This window comes from Sorex araneus, chromosome 9 (assembly GCF_027595985.1).
Source record: "Sorex araneus isolate mSorAra2 chromosome 9, mSorAra2.pri, whole genome shotgun sequence".
In the NCBI taxonomy this organism is placed as follows: Eukaryota; Metazoa; Chordata; class Mammalia; order Eulipotyphla; family Soricidae; genus Sorex; species Sorex araneus.
The window spans coordinates 10,973,886-10,984,496 of record NC_073310.1 but is presented as its reverse complement, the minus strand read 5'-3'; the positions used below and the strand labels follow the sequence as shown (position 1 = coordinate 10,984,496).

The following is a 10,611-nucleotide window of genomic DNA, read 5'->3' as shown; positions in this document are numbered from 1 at the left end:
TTAAGTTGTCAGATGTAGCAGCTACCGTGCAGAAAGCCCAGCGAAACGTGCATTTCAGATTAAATGGGTACCCAAGAGGGTCATATGGAATGAGGGGAGCACCGCCAGGTGTGTATCTCTCCCCCCACCAAAATAAATAAGTAAAAAAAAAGAGACGCGGGTACTTCCTCCAGGCATTCTGATGCACTGGGGTTCACTGCCTTCCAGTCATGTTTTTTTCTCTCCGTAGGGCCCTTCACCCGGGGAAACCACCCCAGTGAACCTAAACCTCTCAGACTCCCCCAGATCCTGCTTCACCCCAGGAGGGGAATAATATACCTGGCCAACCACCACGTGCTCACTCACAGATTCAGTTCCTCACTGCGCTACCCTTTTGCCTTGTTGGGTTGGTTTTGAGGCCCAGAGTCATAGATTTCCTCCCCCACTGTCTTCCCTCTGTTGCTATTGTGCTTGCAATGACAGGTTCGCACAGGCTTGGTCGTGATGCTCAGCAGGCGCGGAACAGCCGGTGGTTGTGCTCGCAGGAGTCACACACACACGTGCTCACAGGAGGAGGGATGTCGCACTTCTGGCGCCTTTCCTGCATACAACTCCATTGCACCCCAGGACTCCCAGACAGCAGCATTGGGGGACCCCCTCTCAGTCCACGTGAGCAGCACCAGGGAGAAGCTTGTGCCACTGAGCCGAATTAGTACCTTATTAGGAAATTCCCTGCTGTGCAGCCAATATGGTCACCCTCAAAAGGCCTGAGCCGGTGTTGGGGAGCAGTTAATGTCCCAGTGGTCAAGCCTGATGAGCAGGCTTGATCCCCACAGCTGCTGACCCACAGGAGACCCCAAATATTCCAAGGCTGCTGTCCAGACTGGCTACCCGCAAGGAAGAGAGAGAGGCTGAGCGCTCAGTCCCCAGGTTGCCCTACAGCAGGCAGTGACGACCTATGACTCCAGCCTTCCTCATCGGAAGTCCTGCCGCAGGAGTTAGCCCTCCTATAAACTCAGCAGGACTCCGGGCGGTGAAATGTCAAAGTAATATTCATCACTGCGTCCTTCAGCAATATGTAAGCATCGGTGATAAGGCCTGTCCACTCTCTGGGGCTTGTTCATAATGGGATAAGCTGGTGCCTCTAAGGGCAAGAGATATCTGGGAATCTGAGTACCTTCCCATCATTTTTGCTGTGAACCTAAAACCGCACGTTTAAAAAAATAAAAGAGGGGGCCAGAGCCATAGTACAATGAGTAGGGCGTTTGCCTTGCACATGACCAACCTGGGTTCAATATTCAGCTTCCCATATGGTCCTCCAAGCACCAACAGGAATAATTCTTGAGTGCAGAGCCAGGAATAACCCTTGAGCATTGCTGGGTGTGGTCCAAAAGCAAATAATTTTTAAAAATTTTAAATAGGGCTGGAGCGATAGCACAGCGGGTAGGGCATTTGCCTTGCACGCAGCCAACCCGGGTTCAATTCCCAGCATCCCATATGGTCCCCTGAGCACCGCCAGGAGTAATTCCTGAGTGTAGAACCAGGAGTAACCCCTGTGCATTGCCGGTGTGACCCAAAAAGCAAAAAAAAGAAAATTTAAATGAGGGGCTGGAAAGGGGCTGGAGTGCTAGCACAGCGGGTAGGGTGTTTGCCTTGCATGCGGCTGACCCAGGTTCGAATCCCAGCATCCCATAGGGTCCCCTGAGCACCGCCAGGGGGTAATTCCTGAGTGCATGAGCCAGGAACGACCCCTGTGCATTGCCAGGTGTGACCCAAAAAGCAAAAAAAAAAAAAAAAAAAAAGGGAGGGGGCTGAAAAGATAGGATAGCGGGTAGAGTGCTTGCCTTACATACAGCCAACCTAGGGTCGATCTCTGGAACCCCATGTGGTCCCCCAAGCTATTAGTAGTGATCCCTGAGCAGAGCTAGGAGTAATACTGGGTGTGGCCCCAAACCAAAACAGCAATAATAATAAAACACCCAGACCTCTGCAGCTAATCTTAAGAATTACCTTCATTCACAATGCTTTCTACTTAAACCATGATGGGGAAAATTAATAAAAGCAGAGGAGGGCTACTTTTAGATATTCACACAACAATCCAGACGATAGCTCTAGTCCTTACAACAGTGAATCCTAACAAGATACAGATCTGCTAATGTGCATTTAATCTCCAAAGAACTGAAGATGTCTGGGCTTTTAGTCTATAATGTTTCTAAGACTGTGTCCATTAAATACGAACAAAAAAGGAGAAGACTTGGTGGAACAGAAGTGCTGCACACTTGATGATCAGATCAACTTAAATATTATTCGTGGCATATTGCCTGGTCCATGCTCTAGCTGTCTCTATGGTTTGGTTGGTCTTCTAGGGCTCCGCTTCATTTGCTAATGGATCATCTGGATTAGAAGCACTTAACAAAGCTGGGATCGATAGCAGAATTGTGCAAATCTGCAGATCCAGGGACCACTTATCTCTTAAAGTATCTAAACATAATCTTCCCACTTGTATATGTGAGGATGATAAATTTTGGTCATGAAATGTACTTTAGGGACTACTGTTGGGTATTCTGGAAGGAATAGTTCAGAAAATTATTTAAGCTTAAAAGTCCCTCCCTCAAAGGTGGAATCCTAGAGGCCAATACTGACTGCATGAAAATAATGGGTGTCGCGGCCAGAGTAATAGAACAGCGGGTAGGGTTGTTTGCCTTGCACGAGGATGACCTGGATTCAATCCCCAGCATCCCATATCATCCCCAGGCACCCCCCAGGAGTAATTCCTGAGTGCAGAGCCAGGGGCAAACCCTGAGCATCACCGGTGTGGCCCCCACAAGAAATAAAAGAATGGGTGTTGTATTCATCTGGTTTTGCTTTTAATGCCAGAAACTGCTTCTGCCAGCAAACTCTGGATTTCCTTAAGAATCCTGCAGAGCAGCCCAGCTGTCTTATCAGCACCCAAGTTTGGCCTCAGATCTGATCTTCCAACCCAGATTTGGTCCCTGGCACTCCATATGGTCCCTCAAGCCCACTAGGGCTGGGCCAGGCCTCTGCACCCAAACCCCGCTGAAGCAGACTCTTAGGAGTCAGTCTCCATCCCTGAGTGCAGAGCCAGGACTAAGTCCTGAGTGCATGGAGGTGTGACAAGGAAGGAAGGATGGAGAAGAGAAGAAAAGAAAAAAAGAAAGGGAAGGGAGGAAAAGAGAGGAGAGTTTGGACTGGAGCAATAGTACAGTGGGGAGGACATTTGCCTTGTATGCGGCGGACCTGAGTACAATCCCCAGCATCTCATATGGTCCCCCAAGCACTGACAGGAGTCATTCCTGAGTGCGGAGCCAGAGCAACCCCTGAGCATTGCTGGGTGTGACCCAAAAAGCAAAAAAAAAAAAAAAAAAAAAAAAGGAGAGATTAAGGGTCTGGAGAGATAGTATAGAAGTTAAAGCACATACTTTGCATGTGACCAATTCTGGCACCATATCTGGTCTCCTGAGCACCACCAGTGCCAGGAATGACCCTTAAATCAGCCCAGAGTAAGCCTGGGTGTGGTCCCAAAGCAAAAATAAGGGGCTGGAGAGAATGCGGGAGCCGTGGGTTCAGTGGCTGTCTCTTCATGGCCCTCCACACCGGAGTAGCTCCAACTACTTTGCCTGGTACCCAAGAAAAATGACAATAACCCAAATGGATGCCCTTTTTTTGTTTATAGAAATAAAGATACAGGGGCTGGAGCGATAGCACAGAGGGTAGGGCGTTTGCCTTTGCACGCGGCCCACCTGGGTTCGATTCCCAGCATCCCATATGGTCCCCTGAGCACCATATGGGGTGCTGGGGATCAAACCTGGCTCTGTGCAAGGTAAGTGCCCTGCCAGCGGTACTGTCACTCCTGGTGCCTTGTAGGACTGTAAGAAATAAAATAACTGTTCAGCGCTTGGTGTAGATGTAGATACCTCCACAGGCCACAGCACACGCTTTGCAATTGGACCCTGGGGTTCAATTGCTGACATCACAGGGTCCCCGGAGCACCACTGGGAAGAACCTTGATTGAGCACTGAGAACTGGCAACAGCCTTGGAGAACTGCCCAATGTGTGACCCCCCCCCCAAACAGAATAAAACAAAACCATTTGAGGGGAACTAGAGACATAGTACAGCAGGTAGGGCATCTGCTTGTAGACGGTCAACCCATATGAGTTGATCCCATATGGGATCAACCCATCTGCTTGATCCCTGGCACCCCATATGAGTCCCCAGGCTCCATCAGGAGTGAGCCAGGTACAGCTTAAAATAAATATATATATTTTATATATATAAAAATGGGCTGGATCGATAGCACAGCGGTTGGGCGTTCACCTTTCACGCGGGCTGACTGGAGTTCGATTCCTCCGCCCCTCTCAGAGAGCCCGGCAAGCTACCAAGAGTATCGAGCCCACGTGGCAGAGCCTGGCTAGCTACCCGTGGCATATTCAATATGCCAAAAACAGTAACAATAAGTCTCTCAATGAGAGACATTACTGATGCCCACTCGAACAAATCGATGAGCAATGGGATGACAGTGACAGTGATATATAAATACATATTTATTTTATATATATTATATATATATATTTTTTAAGGACCCAGAGAGCCTGTACAAAGGTTAAGGTGCTCGCCTGCTATGTGGCCATCGTGACCACAACCCTGCTTAGAATCCCAGCACATATGGTTTCCCAGTGCCGCCAAGAGTGGATACTGAGCACAGAGCCAGGTGTATCCTCCCTCCACCAAAAATTTAAAAAAAAACAAAACTTTTTTGTTTGTTTTATTTTAGGGGCCATACTTGGTGGTGCTCAGGGCTTACTCCTAGCTCTGCATTCAGGGATCACTCGTGGCAGGGCTCGGGGGATGGTAAGGGGGACCGGCAATTGAACCTGGGTCATCTGCACAGCACAGCGTGTAGGGCGTTTGCCTTGCACATGGCCGACCGGGGTTTGATTCCTGCGTCCCTCTCGGAGAGCCCAGCAAGCTACCGAGTATCCCGCCCGCACGGCAGAGCCTGGCAAGCTCCCCGTGGCGTGTTCGATATGCCAAAAACAATAACAAGTCTCACCATGGAGACGTTTTTGGTGCCCACTCGAGCAAATCGATGAACAATGGGAGGACAGTGCTACAGTGCATCTGCACACAAGGTCATCTCACACACACACACACACACACACACACACACACACACGCAAGCACACACGCATGCAGTTTCCTTCCTGTAAAGGAATAGCAACCTTCACGTCCCAGGTTGGGATAAGGGAGCTACACTCTCAATGGTGGTCCACCAAGACCCAGCCCACCTGCTGTCCTATCTCTCCAGCCCTCAAACCTAAGATTTTAAACCAGAAAGGATATGTTTTAAAAGCTAGCACTAGAGGACCCTACCCAGGGATTCAGTAAATATTAGCTGAGTGTGTTCGGAGGCACAGAACCCAGAATTCAAAGGCTTGCTCCCCTTCATAGCTCTGGGTAGCCTGGGGCAAGCCATTTTTTTTTTCTTTCTGGGTCTCAAGTTTCTTCACCTGTTAAAGAGAAATAATGAGAAGCCCCCCTTACTGTCGAGGAAGTTAAGAACCTTTAAAGCCCGCTGGCCTTTTTTAGGCCCTCAGATCACAAGGAATTCTTGTTCTGGTTCACCTAGGAAAGTGCTGTCCGTCCTGTCGGAAGAAATAATCCCGACACGGACTGCTGAGGGCAAAATCACCGCAAAGGCTTGGTGGAGCGCGGGGCTCGGGGCTTGGGAAAAACCCTGCCACCCACCGGCATGGAAAAACCAAGCTGGGAATTCAGAAGGGAAACACAGCTGGCTGGGAGCCCCCAGAGGCCGGTCACCTTGACTCACAGGACTTGGAGGGGTGTGTCTTCCTGTGCAGATAAGGATCAGAAGAACAAAGCATCCTAGTAATTCCGTCTGGCCTATTTTAAGTTTATAAAATAACCCACCCCCATACTTTTTTACAGATCAAAGTTCAAAAGGTAACTACAAAGAGGTGTGGGGGGCAGCCCAGCTTGATGCTCGGTGCTCCCCGGCCCACCCTGGGATTTGGAGCCCGGTGGTCTGGTTCCCCAGAGCAAGTGTTCTGGCCCAGGACCTCTTGTAGATGAACAGCAGGGAGCCCAGAGACCCCAGTGGGCAACTTGAACGGAACCTTGAACTTCAGGGAAGGAAGAATGAACTTGGCTTTCCCTCCCTCTCTCTCTCTCCCAGGGGTGGGGATGTGCGTCACATTGGCTCGGGAGGAAGCCAGCCGGGCAAAAGAATGGGAAAACCAGCACCTTTGCCTCTTGGAGCCCAGGACAGGTCACATTCCTTCAAAACTGCTGTTTCCTTACCTGTAAAGGAGATGATAGCAACCTTCCCCTCCCAGACTGGGATAAGGGGGTGACACTCCCAACGGTGGCCGCCGTGTGGTGCTGGGAGGCGCCCCGGGCCTCCTGCGTGCAAAGCCTGCCCTCCATCCTGTTGAGCTCTTTTTTAATTTTGCATTTTTGGGTCACACCTGGTGATGCACAGGGGTTACTCCTGGCTCTGCACTCAGGAATTACTCCCAGCGGTGCTGGGGGGACCACTTGGGATGCTGGGAATCAAACCCGGGTCGGCCACGTGCAAGGCAAACGCCCTCCCCGCTGTGCTATTGCTCCAGCCCCACCTGTTGAGCTCTTAACTGTGTTACTGGAGAAATATTTTCCTGTAACTGAGCCAAGGCCCAGCCCACCAGTAATGCACCTTGTCTTGTGGTACTTGACACTAACATCATAGTCATCATAGCCAGATCTCAGGTGTAGGCTGTGATTATCTTGTCACTGTCTATGAGAGGTGCCAGCACAGCCATTAGGGGAATGCCAGGGCTGACTCTCCCTTCTCCTTTCCTTCTGAGGGAATCACAGAGGCAGGCAGGAGAGACGGGTGAGGGAACTGGGAATAACATTGCAGTGACGGTCACAAAATCTGAGTGCTGGTACCGTGCTGGGCATCATTCCAGATGCTTCCAGTACTGAAACGAGTTGAATCCCCCAACACCCTGTGTGTCTCTGTATTGGAGCGCTTGTCTGGCATGTGCGAAGTCCTGACTTTGATCCCCGACACCACAGTCAAGCAAGATGAAACAAAACCCCCTGCAACACCACCTCCGTTTTGCAGATGAGGGTGGGCATGCAAAAGCAAACAGACCGATGAGGAAACCAAGGGTCACACAGGGTCTCCTAACCAGCCTTCGTGGCAGCCAGTAAGAGGCAGAGCTGGCATTTGAACCCAGCTGGTTCCAGAACCCATTTGAAAAAAAAAAGCCTTTTTATTTTCAAACGAGAAACAAAAGCATACAAAGCAATTCTGCGACTTAGTGGATTGGATGGGCTGGAGCTATAGCACAGCGGGTAGGGCGTTTGCCTTGCACGCAGCCGACCCGAGTTCTATTCCTCCACCCCTCTCGGAGAACCCAGCAAGCTACCGAGAGTATCCCGCCTGCATGGCAGAGCCTGGCAAGCTCCCCGTGGCGTATTTGATATGCCAAAAACAGTAACAACAAGTCGACGTTACTGGTGCCCACTTGAGCAAATCGATGAGCATCAGGGTGACAGTGACAATGACAGTGGATTGGACACCCTGACCAGTGCTTGTTCTGCATGCAAGCTACCCTGAATTCAACCCCTAGCACTGTGTGGCTCTCCAGAGCTCCACCAGGAGCAGTTCCCAGGTACAGAGCCCAGGAGTTGACCCTGAGCACCAATAGATGTGACTTCCCCAGCCAAAAAAAAAAAAAAAAGAACTTCCGGCCAGGAAAAAAAAAGAAAAAGGAAAAAAAGAAACTCCGATAGACACCCAGGAAGGCCTTCTGGCTCCTCCCCTACTGTTCAGGCTTTTTATTTTTTTATTTTATTTTATTTTATTTTATTTTATTTTGCTTTTTGGGTCACACCTGGCGATGCTCAGGTGTTACTCCTGGCTCTGCACTCAGGAATTACCCCTGGTGGTGCTCAGGGGACCATATGGGATGCTGGGAATAGAACCCGGGTTGGCCGTGTGCAAGGCAAACGCCCTACCCACTCTGCTATCTCTCCAGCCCCCTGTTCAGGCTTTTTAAAAAAAAATTTTTTTGTTGTGGGACTGGAGCGATAGCACAGCAGGTAGGGCATTTGCCTTGCACGTGGCCAACCCGGGTTCGATTCCCAGCATCCCATATGGTCCCGTGAGCACTGCCAGAGGTAATTCCTGAGTGCAGAGCCAGGAGTGACCCAAAAAGCAAAAAAAAAAAAAAATTTGTTGTTTGGGGAACTCCTTAGGGTCACCCAATGTTGGGTCTCAAACTCTGGGCCCTGTGCATTGCCAGGCACACAGTTTAGCCCTTGGGTGATCTCCCCTGTGTACCGTTCAGCCTTTCCTAGAAATATTCGCTTCGTGCTCTGCACCCACCCCTCCCCCACTCCGACAAGCGCTCCCAGACTCTGTCGTCTAGCCTGGCCCACATTCTTTCTCCCGCTGTCCGTTTTAGGGATGGTTTTGTTTGGTTGGAGGGCTACCGCCGGCAGTGTTGGGTTGCTCCCAGCACTGTTTGGGGGTTGCTCCCAGTAACACCCAAGGGACCTAGTGATGCTCAAGTGGTTCCAGGGAATCCAAGCCCGCCATTCCCCCGAGCCATCTTCTTAAGTAGAACCTTTTTAAATTGCTCTATTCTAGAGGGACCGGAGCGATAGTACAGCGGGTAGGGCATTTGCCTTGCACGCGGCCGACCCGGGTTCGATCCCCAGCAACCTATATGGTCCCCCAAGCACCGCCAGGAGTAATTCCTGAGTGCAGAGCCAAGAGTAACCTCTGAGCATCGCTGGGTGTGACCCAAAAAAAAAAAACTGCTCTATTCTAGATACCCTCCCTCCACCCCTTCTCTTTCCCTTGTAATTATCTGTCACAGGATGCGTTGTTTTCCACTCCGGATTTCGCTGATGGGATACTTCAGGGGGCAACTCCGCGTATTCTCTGCCTGGATCTGGTGGTCAGAATCAGGCTCCAGCTTTTTATCAAAACCCTGGGGGCTGGGGAGCGGGACTCCGTGCTCAGAGCCTCACCACATTGCTGTCCAGACACTTCCTGGCACCAATGATCGGCTTTCCTTTTTGTTTTTTTTTTTTTTTGGGGGGGGGCCACACCCAGCAGTGCTCAGGGCTTACTCCTGGCTCTGAGCTCAGGAATCACTCCTGGCGGGGTCAGGGGACCATAGGGAATATGAGGGGGTACGGAGGATCAGATGTAGGCTGGCCGTGTCCACACTGCCCGCTGGACATGGCTCAAGGCCCCACCTAGTTGCTAAGCCTCAGTTTCTGCCAGGCAGGCCTGGCTCACCCCCAAAAGGGCCCTCCCCAAGAGTCTCCGCAGACTCCAAGGTCTGCGGTGGCATCAGCCCTGTCTCACGGCCCAATTCCGTGCTCTCTGCCCCTCCACCCAGTGCTGTATACCGAGCCCGGGAAATTCTGCCTCAGTTCCCAAAAGGAGCAAGCTCTTTTGCACCCCGGCCTCTGCTGAGGCCCTTCCATTAACCTGAAACTCTTTCCCCACCTCCTTGGACCAAACCTGCTTGGGGTCCACCTGGTGGTTCTGGGGAATCCAACTTCGAACACACAAAGCATCTGATCTACCACTTGAGCCATATCTTCAGCCCCTTATCTTTGTGTGTGTGAGGAGGGAGGGCACATCCGGCAGTGCTCCTGGCTCTGCACTCAGGTATCACTCCTGGCAGTGCTCAGGGAACCAACCAGCTGGGGTGCCAGCGGTTGAAGCCTGTTGCCAGTTGTATGCAAGGCTGTTTGCCCTAGATCCTAGATTAGCCCGCTGGCCCCACCTTGTTTGTTTTCTTGCCTGTTCCTCCACTGGACGCTGGACTCCTTGAAGACAAAGGTCCTGGCACAGAACTTGGCACATTGTAAATCTCAATAAATGCCCTCCTCCTCTTCCAGCCTCCCCTCTGCAGCCAGGAAGCACCCGGGTGTCCGGGATCTAACAGCATCCTTCCCGCTGCAGGCGGGAGGGCGGGCAGGGATGAGCTTCCTGCGAGCTTATTGGAGAAGCAAATTCCAGGCGCTGCCCCAACCACCCAATCCGAATCGCCAGGACTGCGCCCAGCTCCTAGGCTTCCCAAATGCCCTCCCGGTGCCTCTTTCCCTGGAATGACACTTGCTTAAGTTCATTCCACACACAACTGTCTGCTTATGACCCAAGCCCCATGACCCATGACCCAAGACTGGTCCTCTTGGACCCACAAATTTCTCTCCTTTGGAAGCCATCAACCCGTCACTTGTAGAAATCAGTGGCCACGTGACTTACATGCCCTTGTGACGCCCTGCCTGCCTGCAGCTGGGCTTCCTGAGAGCACTTCCAGGGGAGTTTCTGAATTCCTCCTCATTGTTATAGGACACACAAGGAAACTAAGGCTTGGAGCAAAGTCAAGCCAAACTACAGCCTGGCTACTTGCCCGTCTTGCTTCCCACTGGTTCTGCTGCTCCCACATCTGTCCATCTACACGCTGGGCTTCCCCCAGGGGCCACAGCCCGGTCCCCTCTTCCCACAGAAAGGCCCTCCTGGTCCCCCAGAGCTGGTCAGGACTCCTGACAGACCTTGTACAGGACTCTGGATCCCA

At 51.4% G+C, this 10,611-nt stretch overlaps 1 pseudogene; it reads right to left on the bottom strand.

The window, feature by feature from the left end:
• Positions 1–2,275: 2,275 nt before the first annotated feature.
• Positions 2,276–7,043, bottom strand: LOC129407013 (ubiquitin-conjugating enzyme E2 N-like; annotated as a pseudogene).
• Between the last annotated feature and the right edge of the window lie 3,568 nt (positions 7,044–10,611).